The sequence below is a fragment of the Canis lupus genome, chromosome 13 (assembly GCF_011100685.1).
Source record: "Canis lupus familiaris isolate Mischka breed German Shepherd chromosome 13, alternate assembly UU_Cfam_GSD_1.0, whole genome shotgun sequence".
In the NCBI taxonomy this organism is placed as follows: Eukaryota; Metazoa; Chordata; class Mammalia; order Carnivora; family Canidae; genus Canis; species Canis lupus.
The window spans coordinates 11509235-11521300 of NC_049234.1; the positions used below are offsets into that span (position 1 = coordinate 11509235).

General features: G+C 34.1%; 1 long non-coding RNA gene across 3 annotated transcripts in view; it reads right to left on the reverse strand.

Moving 5' to 3' along the window:
* The window catches only part of LOC111098526, a 111104-nt gene extending 101615 nt beyond the window's left edge, over positions 1-9489 (reverse strand). Inside the window, exons 1-2 of one of the 3 annotated variants that reach the window (XR_005368549.1) lie at positions 9226-9489; positions 8285-8369 (exon numbers count right to left, since the gene is read on the reverse strand). This is a non-coding gene — a long non-coding RNA (uncharacterized LOC111098526). Of the gene's footprint in view, positions 1-8284 lie in introns of all 3 variants that reach the window. The other 2 variants (XR_005368548.1, XR_005368550.1) reach the window with 2 other exon arrangements.
* Between the last annotated feature and the right edge of the window lie 2577 nt (positions 9490-12066).

The following is a 12066-nucleotide window of genomic DNA, read 5'->3' on the forward strand; positions in this document are numbered from 1 at the left end:
AGATGCATAAATACAGAGGAAAATAGATTTTTGAGAAGCTCAGACTTCATAAGACCCATGAAGGGGAATAGAATAATATGGAAAATTCATGTAAGCACCTCTTAAAATTATACTTTTTGCAATTTTTAAGAATTTCTTAAAACAAAGAATAAGAGTATTTTTATAAAGTTATATATTTTTAAAGTGCATGACATACTTTATTAATGATATGGCTCTAATGGTTCCATTTATAATATTCATGGGATGGAGCATAGAAACCCAGTTAATGATCATATTATAATAGCTGGTGTAATAGCCAAATTATATACAACACTATCCAATGTTGTAATAGTTATATGCAGTAAGAAGTTAGCTATTAGGCTAAGTATTCATTGGGTTTAGGCTAGGCATTCATTGGGTTTCTATGATTTTTTCAAATTTAGACTTCTACTTCTGAGATTGTGAAATTTGTAAAGTAGATGTTGTAATTTACAGAGATTATTTTTCCTCAAGATTTTTGTGTTCCTGTATGGTAAACAAGGGTGAATTTTTAAATTTATTTAAATGATCATTTTTCATAATAAATGGACAGTAATTGAGAAAAGAAGCAGCATTGATAAATGACAATTAGAGCTAAATTAAGGGTGCAGAGGATGTGCAAAGAGATGCCTTCACTGGAAAGAAAACTGGATGTCTGTCTTATTAGTAAGGGCATGTAAAGTGAAATACCTTGTTGTTTTCTTTTCATCTTACAAGAAATATTTCAATATAATTTAGATCATTGAACTTCTGAAATCATCGTAACTAGACAAGACTTCTTTTGCAGAGTTTATTATAATCTCCTTGCAAACGTGGGTCTTACTAGGACATGTATCAAAATTGTCACTTCTGATTAACCAGTTCTGATTAGTATGCTATTACTGATACAGTAAAATTGTGTGATGCGTTGAGGAGTATCAACATGTTAAAAGTCCATACAGATTATAGTTTGCTTGAGAGTTAAAAAAATAGCATATCTTCAGAAAGAGAATAACTGTGCACTGCTCTCCTACTACCCATCCTATAAATAAGTAATTTTTAATTATTTTCTTATCATGGAGATAAGATTTGCCACATGTTTGCTGTGAATCTATATTATTTTACCCTTCCACCAGCAATGTTTGAGAGTTCCAGTTTGTTTGTTTTAAGATTTTATTTATTTATTTATTTATTTATTTATTTATTTATTTATTCATGAGAGACACAGAAAGAGAGAGGCAGAGACACAGGCAGAAGCAGAGGGAGAAGCAGGCGCCATGCAGGGAGCCTGATGTGGGACTCGATCCCTGGTCTCCAGGATCATGCCCTGGGCTGAAGGCAGACTCAACCGCTGAGCCACCCAGGCGTCCCAACAGAGTTCTGGTTTCTAGTTATCCTAATACCTGATTTTGTCATTATTTTTAATGTTTGCCATTCTAATGTTTATGCAGGTATATCTATTTGTACTTTTATTTTGCATTTTCCTAATGACTAATGATATTGAGCATCTTTTCATGGGCTTATATAAAAATATTTCTGGAGTATTAATCTGTTCCTTTGTTTTATATACCTAACCTAATGCCCGTACCATAATGTCTTACTTTATTGCAATTTTTGAAGCCATATATTATAGGTTCAAGACTGTTTTTGATTATGGCAAATGCTTTGAGTTTTTTTTTAAAGATTTTCTTTATTCATGAGAGAGAGAGAGAGAGAGGCGCAGAGACACAGGCAGAGGGAGAAGCAGGCTTCATGAAGGGAGCCTGACGTGGGACTTGACTGACCCCAGGTCTCCAGGATCACGCCCTGGACTGAAGGCAGTGCTAAAACACTGAGCCAACTGGGCTGCCCAAGTGCTTTGAATTTTAAAATCAGCTTGTCAGTTTCTACAAAAAAAGGCTGCTAGGATTTTGATAGTAATTGCATTAAATCTCTACATATGTTTAGAAAGAATTGTCACCTTAAAATTAAGACCTCCAACCCATGCACATAGTATATTCTCAAGTATTTGCATCTTCTTTAATATCTCTCAGCCATGTGTTGTAATTTGCAATGTTATAGGTATTCATTTTTTAGGTGTTCATTTTTTCCAGTTTATTCCAAAGTGTATTATAATTCTTGATGTTATTGCAAATTGAATTACTTTCTTAATCGGTGGATTGTTTCTTGCAAGAATACAAAAATACAATTGCTTGTGCACACTAATAGCATATACTGTAACCCTACTAACTTTGCTTATTAGCTCTAGGTTTTTGTTTTATTTTGGCAGGAAAAGAGGTTTATTAGATTCCTTAAGATTGAATCCAACATGGACATATCAGCTTAAATGAAAAACATTTTATTTATTGTTTTTCTCTCATTCGTATAAACTTATTTTCTTATCTCATTCACTGGCTGAACTCTTTTGTATTTCTTTTTTAAAAAAGCTATTGCAGTAACTTCACTGAGAATTGATGGTGGCTTAGATTAAGGTATGACAATAAACATGGTGAAAGGACAGGATAATTTTTTAACATATTTTGTTTTGTTTTTAAAGACGTTATTTATTTATTCATGAAAGACACAGAGAGAGAGAGAGAGGCAGAGTCACAGGCAGAAGGAGAAGTAGGCTCCACACAGGGAGCCTGACCTGGGACTGGATCCTGGGTCTCCAGGATCACGCCCTGGACCGAAGGCAGGTGCTAACCGCTGAACCACCCAGGGATTCCCTTTTAACATATTTTGAATGAATACCAACATGATTGAAGATGGTTAGGGAACAAAGAGCAAGAAAGGTCAAAGATAAAAAAAAAAAGGAAGGTCAAAGATGTTTCTGAGTTTGTAGTTCTGTGCAACTACAGGAAGGGAGTTAGCATTTACTAATCAGATTTCAAATTCTAAAAGAAGGACCAGTTTGAGGAGCAGGATAAAATCATGAGAGCAGTTCCATACATGCTAAATTTGAGATTCCTTTTTTTTTTAATGTTTTAAAAGATTTTAGTTTTATTTATTTAAGAGAGAGAGAGAGAGAGACCCACAGAACACAAGCAGAGGAACAGCAGAGGGAGAGGCAGAAGCAGACTCCATGGAGCAAAGAGAACGATGCAGGGCTCAATCCCAGAACCCTGGGATCATGACCTGAGCCAAAGGCAGACATTTAGCCAACTGAGCCACCCAGTTACCCCTTTGATGCCTTTAGACAGACAAGTAGAAATATCTAAAAGATAGTTAGAATATGCAGAATTAGAGTTCAGGCAAGAGGTCCTGTCTGGAGTTATAACTTTGGGAGTGCTCAACACATGCACAGTCTTGAAGACATGAGATACAGCAGGAAAGACATTCTAGGACAGAAACTTAGGAAACTAAAATGCAGAGTTTGTAAGGATGAAGAAGAAACAGCAAAGGAGATTGAGAACGAGCTGTCAACATATTAGGAAGAGAATGAAGACAGTATGGTGCAACAGAAGTTCTTGAAGATGGCAGATGCTGCTGTTCAGTTCATGATGAAGAGAAATAGATATTGCCTAGGGATTTAGCAATGTGGAGTTCACTCACTATCAAGAGCTTCTTTGGGGAGATAAAATTGTATATTCCTAGGGTTCTTCGTTGACTGTATTCCAAACATCCCCTTAGTAAATTATGTATTCTTTAAAACTTACTAATGTAAAAATATTCTATTCTTTACTAGACAGAAGAAAACATCTTTATTTGAATTGATTTTGTCTTCCACAGTAACGAGTACTTTAACTTAAACATAATAAATGTTTGTCAATAAATGGATAAATTGATACCTGTCTAATCAAATTAAATCACAGCAAATTTGTAAATTAAGAGAGATACCATTAATTGGATTTAACAATAATGAAAAATATATGCCATGGCGATTATACTTTGATAATTATATTTTAATTCTCCAGAAGAGAATGGTGATTTTATAGTTCTTAATCTCTTAAAATTTCATGCTTTAACATATAATAAATTTACTCACATTAAAATAAATGTATTTACTAATATCCATATTTCACTGTTTATACCAATAGTGTAAAAATATTTGGATATTACAGGTAATAAGAGAATTAGATAGAATATATTTAATAACTAATAATAATATACCTTAATGATCAAGTTTCTAAGAATCAGAACATTTGAAAACTCGATGGTATCATAAACAACAAATACAGCATTAGGATTTTTATTTCTTTTATTTTATCACCAAGATTATTAATAGTAATTATTATTAATTATTATCGCATGAGAATTATGCATAAAATTATGAAAGTGATGAAAGAAGATGACAGGAAATAAAGGTATTAGAAGTGCCATTCTTAGGATCTTTTCAGGGTAATTTAAGATGATATATTAAAATGAATGCCAGTGTGATGTATAGGACGATAGGGTAATAATCTTTCTTATTTTTTTAAAGATTTTATTTATTTGAGAGAGACAGAGTGAGCATGACTAGGGAGAGGGAGAGGGAGAGAAGCAGACTTCTACTGAGCAGGGAGCCCAATACAGAGCCTGATCCCAACACCCCAGATCATGACCCTGAGCCAAAGTCAGATCCAATGGGCTGCCCAGGCACCCCTAATCTTACTTGTTTAAAGTGAGAATGTATGTCAGGTATGATAAAATAGAGAGGGCAGGTTAGTGATTCTGTTGAAGACAAAATGATTTTCTGGCAAGGTTGAAATTAATTTGCTTATGATGAGGAGGTATTCTATTCACAATGGAAATTGGGTTTTGAATTATTTTCATTACAACCCTGGGAACTTTCTATTTTAAAAAAATATTGTAGTGTGAACACTTATCAAAAGATTGCTGTCTTAACAGATTTTGAAGTGTTCAATATAGTATTTCCTGTACGCACAGTGTTGAACAGTGTATCTCTAGGACTTATTCATCTTGCATAGTGAAAAATTTATACCTGCTTATTAGTAACTATCATTTTTCCCTCACCCCAGCTCCTGCAACGATCATCCTACTCTCTCCTTCTCTAAACATGACTATTTTAGGTACAAGTGGAATCACACAATGTTTGTCCTTCTGGGACTGGATTATCTCACCTAGCATAATGTCCTCAAGGTTCACTCATATAGTCACATATGGCAAAATCTCCTTCTTTTTAAGGCTGAAACATACATATTCTACACATTTAATCCATTCATCTATTGATGGACATTTAGGTTATTTCTACGTCTTGGCTATTGTGAACACGGAGATGCTGATAGCTCATTGAGATCCTGCTTTCAATTCTTTTAGATAAATACTCAGAAATATTTGGAGTTTTTCTTAGTAGAGAAAATATTCAAAATATTCTACTTTTTCTTGACACTTCAGTATGTTCTGTGTCTAGCAATGCACAGATATATTTAATAATACCTTCAGAAGTAAAGACTATTTAGAACTACGATATCAATATGCAAGCGGAAATAATGCTGTTATGTTTAGAAAATACAAACTGAAACATGACAGCAAACATCAGAATCTAAATATAATAATTTTAATGACTTTTCTAGTCACTGAATTCATAGATTAAGAATACAAATTTGAAATGTTTGTAAATAAGGCACTTTAAACCAGTTCTTAAGGCTCAAAGAGGTGGAACCAATTGTAATATAAATATTCTCTTTTCTTTTGTGGTTCTACAAAGATTACAAGTCTGTATTACTATAATGTAATTTTACATGCTTTCCCTTAATGTGCTTACATAAGAAAGCCTTAGGAATTCATTCAATAGCTTCAGTCACTTAAGCAGTATTATTGTTTCTGGTAGAAGAGACTTCAAGTATCATAAAAGCTCTAGCATTCCACTTGGCAAGGATAAAAAGGGAGGGTAAGATTCCTTTGTTTCTTTCTCAAAGGTCAACCGAGTTAAATATGTCCTTAATTTGTAGTCTAATTTGTAGTTTTTTCATATTGCCAGTATTGTACGGAATATGAAGTTTTTTCTCCCAATTTCGATAATGTTTATGCAAATTAAGACAGGGAACATAGAACAAGTTATATAACAATCGCCAACCTTCCATTATAGTGTAAACAGCTTAAAAGTTCCTCTAATCTGTGCCTTCTTTCAGCTGTTGAATTGTCTCTTCCCTCTCACAGCCTGTTTTCTTGAAAGAGTAGCTTATATTGTTTAAACTTTCTCACAGGACTCTTCCTGCATTCTCTCCTTAACTCTGGATAACTGGGAGTGCTAAAAGCCAAGCAGATAGCCATTTCCTATTCTTGCCTTCTCTGTCTCTGAAACTTTGACTGTAGGTACCCTTTCACTCCATTCTCAAATTTGTCTTTCCCTGGCTTCCAATTCTAAGTCTTACAGGTCATCTGCCTCTTCTTTGGCCATCCTATCTACATGTGCTTTCCTTCCCTTCTTAAGTATTTTTTCCTACAAGATTCTGACTGTAGCTCTCTATCTTTATTTTTTTCTCTTCTGAAAAAGTTAATTATTCCACAAATTTAATAACAAATGGGAAAAATTCAAAACATTAATTCCGGTGCCAACCTTCCACCTTAGCTCTGTATTTCCATTACCTGCTCCACATTTTTATACATGCTGCTGGAGCCTTTAACAGTCAACATGACACAACTGAACAAATCCCTAGAGCACATGTGCTCAAATGGACACATTTTCATGAATCGTGTAACAGAATTCACATCATGTTCCAAAATTTGTCCATGTTCAAAACCATGAAGGATGTGTTTGGATTTTATATATATATAACACTCCTCAAGTTACTCTTATTCTTGTAAGGTTATCAAACAATATCAAACAAGCCCTCTCTTTGCCTGGCTTGCTAGCTACCTGACAGAGACCTACTACTAAGTTCTCATTGGCTCTATTTAATTACCTGTAAAGTGAAGATATGTAACTCAAATGATTATTTTAATGAATTAAGGATAATATTATAGTTTTAATTATTTAGAGTGATAAAAAGTAGTCAGTAAACTCTCAAAATACTATAATAATAATCATATTATATATTTAATATTGGATAACAGTGGATTTGACTATTTTGTCTCATTTGAGCAATTTCTATCAAATGTATATTGATGCTCTCTTGTAAGATGCATAAATGTTTAGGGTTTTCTCACCTTCTTGAAAAAGTAAGACTTATCATTATTCAATGCTCTTTATTCCTAGTAATCTTCCTAATTCCAAAGTCTTCTTTTTCTATGACTAATATAGCTACTTTGGTTTTTGTTTTGTTCTTTTTATTTTCTACATAATATCTATGCTCAATGTGGGGCTTAAACTCATTACCCCAAGATCAAGAGTTGCATGTTCTTCTAACTGAGACAGGTAGGTGTCCCTTTTGTCTTTTTTTTTTTTTTTATTAATTCAATTTAGTTAACATATACTGTATTATTAGTTTCAGGGGTCGAATTTAGTGATTCATCAATTGTATATAACACCCAGCGCTAATCAACTGCCCTCCTTAATATCCATCACCCAATTATCCCATCTTCCTACCCACTACCCTTCCAGCAACCCTCAGTTTGTTACCTATAGTTACGAAAAATTCTCAGCTAGCATCATGCTCAATGGTGAAAACTGAAAGTTTCTTGATATTAGAGGTAAGACGTCAATTTTTCAACATTGAGTATGATGCTAGTTGAGGAGTTTTCTTACCTTCTTTTTATTAGGCTGAGGAAATTACCCTATATTTCTAGTTTATTAGGTCTGTTTATCATGACACAGTGCTCATAAGTCTTTTTTTTTTCATATGTCAAATACTTTTTCTGTATTGATTGAGATGAACATGTGGCTTTTATCATTCTATTCTATTCATTCAATGTATTATATTGATTAAAATTTGAGTATTAAGTCCTCCAAATTTGTTGCTGTGCATTTGCGATTTAACAGGTTCTTAGATATGACATTAAAAGCACAAGAAAAAAAGTACTCAAACTTTTGATGGCTGTGAATACAAAATGTGAACTACTCACACATAAGGTCAAGTAGGCTTAGCAGCAATTGCTTATATAATGAAGATGTTACATCTGCTTTGTCCTGTGAATGTTTAGAGGGCATGAGTAAATTGCATTAATGTGTATACCAGACTCTCTCAATCACCTATCTCAGGTACCCCAAAGTTTCTCACCTATTTACACATTTAAAATTCCATATGACTGACCAGAAGATGGAAAAAAAATCTTGAGTTGGCTCATAGATAGATTGGTTCCATATGTTTGTATTCATGAAAACAGACTACATTCACACTATAACTACACCTAAGGGTAACTAACCTAGAAGGAGAGAGGTAAAGGGAAAATCTCCCCCATATCTTTAACACACTTAGTCACTTACTTTGTATACAGAGAGAAGTTGCTTGAAGTATAGACATACACAGACTTGAAGGCAGTGTCAAATGGCATGGTGGGTTTGTTGGAAGCTGAAAAGATGAAGATTAAAGGATTAGGAACAAAGATGTTTGGAAAAGAAGTATATAGATGGACCTATCTAACTGGAAGAAAGCATGCATACATTACTTCAATGCCAACAGAGAATAATAAATTCAGAAGAACCACTCAATCTACTACTAGACAGATTTTTCCCTGAAGATATTAGCTAGTCTCTATCCTTGGCTAATACAATAATTAAATCACAGTTCTACAAACAGAGGGGACATAGTGGTAGGAATAGCAGCTACACAGAATTCACTGCATGTTGTCCTTTTCACTGATGCTAGTCTAGCTCTTGCTGCTGTTAATTGCCAAACTGCCAGCAGCTAAACACTCAATGTGTTGCTATTCTTTAATAAAGTCAATACGCAGTACCACAAAATTATTTTAGAACACATCCATCCTGAAAAGGACAGGGATTCATCCTTCTGGGAGTTATTTTCTATTCAAGAAATTATTTTTCCCTCTCTGTCTAGAGTACCACTGCCACCACAACTACTGCAATTCTAACCAAAGTCTGATTTATTGATATGGGATTTTACATAATAGCCTTTCAGAGCTAAAAAACAAATTTATAGCACTGGATGGAGAACAAGGACAATAACTATTTCTAATATATACACATATATATGTATATATCTCATATATAGAGATAGATGATATAGTTATAGTTTATAGAGATAAAATTATATAGATGCAGATAAAACATATCATGAGGACTATGTATGCCAAGACTCACAACAAACATTCTTCAACTGACCTTTCATAAACTTAATCGCAAATTAAAGTGATAAAATGGGTAAACACTAACTCACAAAAGAGCATATCCTGATTTGTTAGATGTACCTGATAACTCAGTTTCTCAGTTCTGCAGAGAAGAACCATAGATAAAACAGCAGCTGTAGCTCCAAACACATACACACATTTTAAATATACGTAAATATAATAATATAATATATAACACATATAATATACACTCTAAATGATAGATGCAACCTTTAATTATATACTATGTATATTAAACATATATATGTATATATATGTATACATATCATAGATATAACAAAATATATGTAGAACATTGATGAATATCAAGAGATAGGTAGGTAGAGAAAGAGATCTGAGAGAGCCTGAGAGAAAGAGAGAGATAGATATTCTATGCTGATAAGCTCTCATTGTGATAAAATGTTGGCATGGTCTTTTGGTATAGTGCTAGCATAATAATAATGAGAGTTACTCTTTTCAAGCTTATGTTATACATACCACAATGGGGACTAAGATTTGGTTCGGAGTCCCAAAATCTATAAGCTATGGGTCCAGGAATCAAGAGGTGAGCATAGAATTGGCACTCTCTGTATTATTTCCAATGAAACACTTAGGAATTTGTGCTTCCATCCCCACAATATTGGGCTGTGATGAATCAAAAAACTTGGTTTCTGTGTTTGGGGAGTCATTCTTGATGATAACCAGTAATTTTTCCACTTAACCTGAAGCTATAATACCTTTTGAGGCAAAAAACAAACAAAAATATCTTTTGGGGCTTCTCATGAGTGTAAACTAACAAGTAAAGAAAGCTGTTAGTATATTGATGGTGTTAATAGACTTTTATTACCATCAGGCTGCTACACACAATGGTGACAGAAAGAGTAATCTGGAAATGAGAAGATACAAAGGGATATTTCTTAATGATTCATATCCAGTGATAACCAAGAATAGGCAATTACTGCAAAAGTGTGACAAAAGTAAAACAATTCAGTGTTTGTCTTTTCTGAGATAAAGTTTTAGAGAATCCCATCAGGAAAGAAACCTACATGAATCCCAGTGTTAATAAAGATTGAGGATATCTAGAATGAATTGTACACTAAATATCAATGTGGATAAATGTCAATATGGATAGATAGCTGAGTAAATAGTACAATAAAATGTAGTTTTAATCATTAAATGTCCTGTATTAAGCATATTTTGAGATTGCCACCACATACCCACCTTGAAGACCTTTTAATAGGCTGATTTGTTTTAAAGATTTTATTTATTTATTCATGAGAAACACAGAGAAAGAGACAAAGACATAGGCAGAGGGAGAAGCAGGCTCCATGCAAGGAGCCCAATATGGGACTTGATCCCAAGACTCCTGGATCATGCTCTGAGCCAAAGATGTTCAACCACGGAGCCACCCAGGCATCCCTTAATAGGCTGAATTTAATGTAGGAAATGAGTATATCTGGATGACAAAAAAGAGCAGATAATTAATAACTAACCTCACATTTCTTAACCCCCACTTTGGTCCAACCTGTTGCCAGTAAAAGTAGTCTGACTGAACCTTGCTTTAACCTCACATTACATCTAGCTTTCCTTAAGTAATATATTTGCCACTGCCACTGCATGATCCACCCGTATATGATTTCAAGGAGCCACTTTTATAAAATCTGGAAATGCAAGGCTGTAAAAACCCTGTGAGCAACCACTGGTCAATGGGAGATGAGAGTCAGTAGCAAATATTCTCTTCTGCGTATCAGGCAGACAATTCTAAGGTATGTGTAGCATGGTCCTCAGGTAGTCCTAAGGAGCATTACTTCCAATTGACCCTAGTGTTCACTAGATTAATAGTACAACCTAGAATTTGCCGCTTCAGCCATTTTACTTCCTCCAGTTTCACTAATCATTTTCATTGGGGCTATTGCCTGAAATAAATTATTTTAATGGAAACCCTTCCCTTAGCTTCTGTGATTAGAGACACATAAGGTAAGAAAATCTCTTATGGCCACCCTTGATATATGAAAAGCTCAACTGAGAATTAGTGGAAAAGTATGTTTTAGCCATGTGTCAAAGAGAGAGGCTGTACATCGAATCATTAAAAAGAAATACAACTGGAAGTTGAATTCCCAGAAATAGATAACTTTATACAAGTACAACAAAATAAACTGTCAAAATAATCCATTACATTTTGCTGAATGCATTAAAGACACATTGAAAGAGATTGAAAGAGAAAAAAGTTTAGCTAAATATAGAAGAGCTGTAAAATACAGGTTTTATTCACAGAGCGCCTGGGTAGGTGGTAAACTCTACCGACAAATAATTCAAAGCCAAAAGCAACAAAAAGAAGAATCCCTAATATGACTCTATTTGGAGATAGGGTCTTTAAAGGAGTAATTATAGTTAAATGAGGTCATAAATGGAGCCCTATCCAATATGATTGCTGGAAGAAATACCAGAGGAGAGGCCATATGAGACAGAGGGAGAAGGTGGACATCTGCCAGCCAAGGAGAGACCTAGGGAAAACCAAACCAGCTACCATCTTGCTCTTCAAATTCCAGGCTCCAGAACTGTGAGAAATAAATTTCTGTTATTTAAGAAACTCCATCTCTGGAATTTTATTGTAGCAGCTCTTGTAAACTAATACACATTATGGCTACTTACTTTTTTTTTTTTTTTTCACAATTTGCAACTTGTCCTTCTGTATTCCATTTTGTTCTTTTAATTCTCAAATTTTTCTTTAGTTGTGGTAAATCTACTGTAAAAATCAACCATTTGATTTTTATTTTTTCACTTGTTTTATTTGGTTTGGAATGTTCTTTTAAAAACAAAAGATTTTATTTATTTATTCATGAGAGACACAGAGAAAGAGACAGAGACACAGGCAGAGGGAGAAGTAGGCTCCCTGTGAGGAGCCTGATGTGGGACTAGATC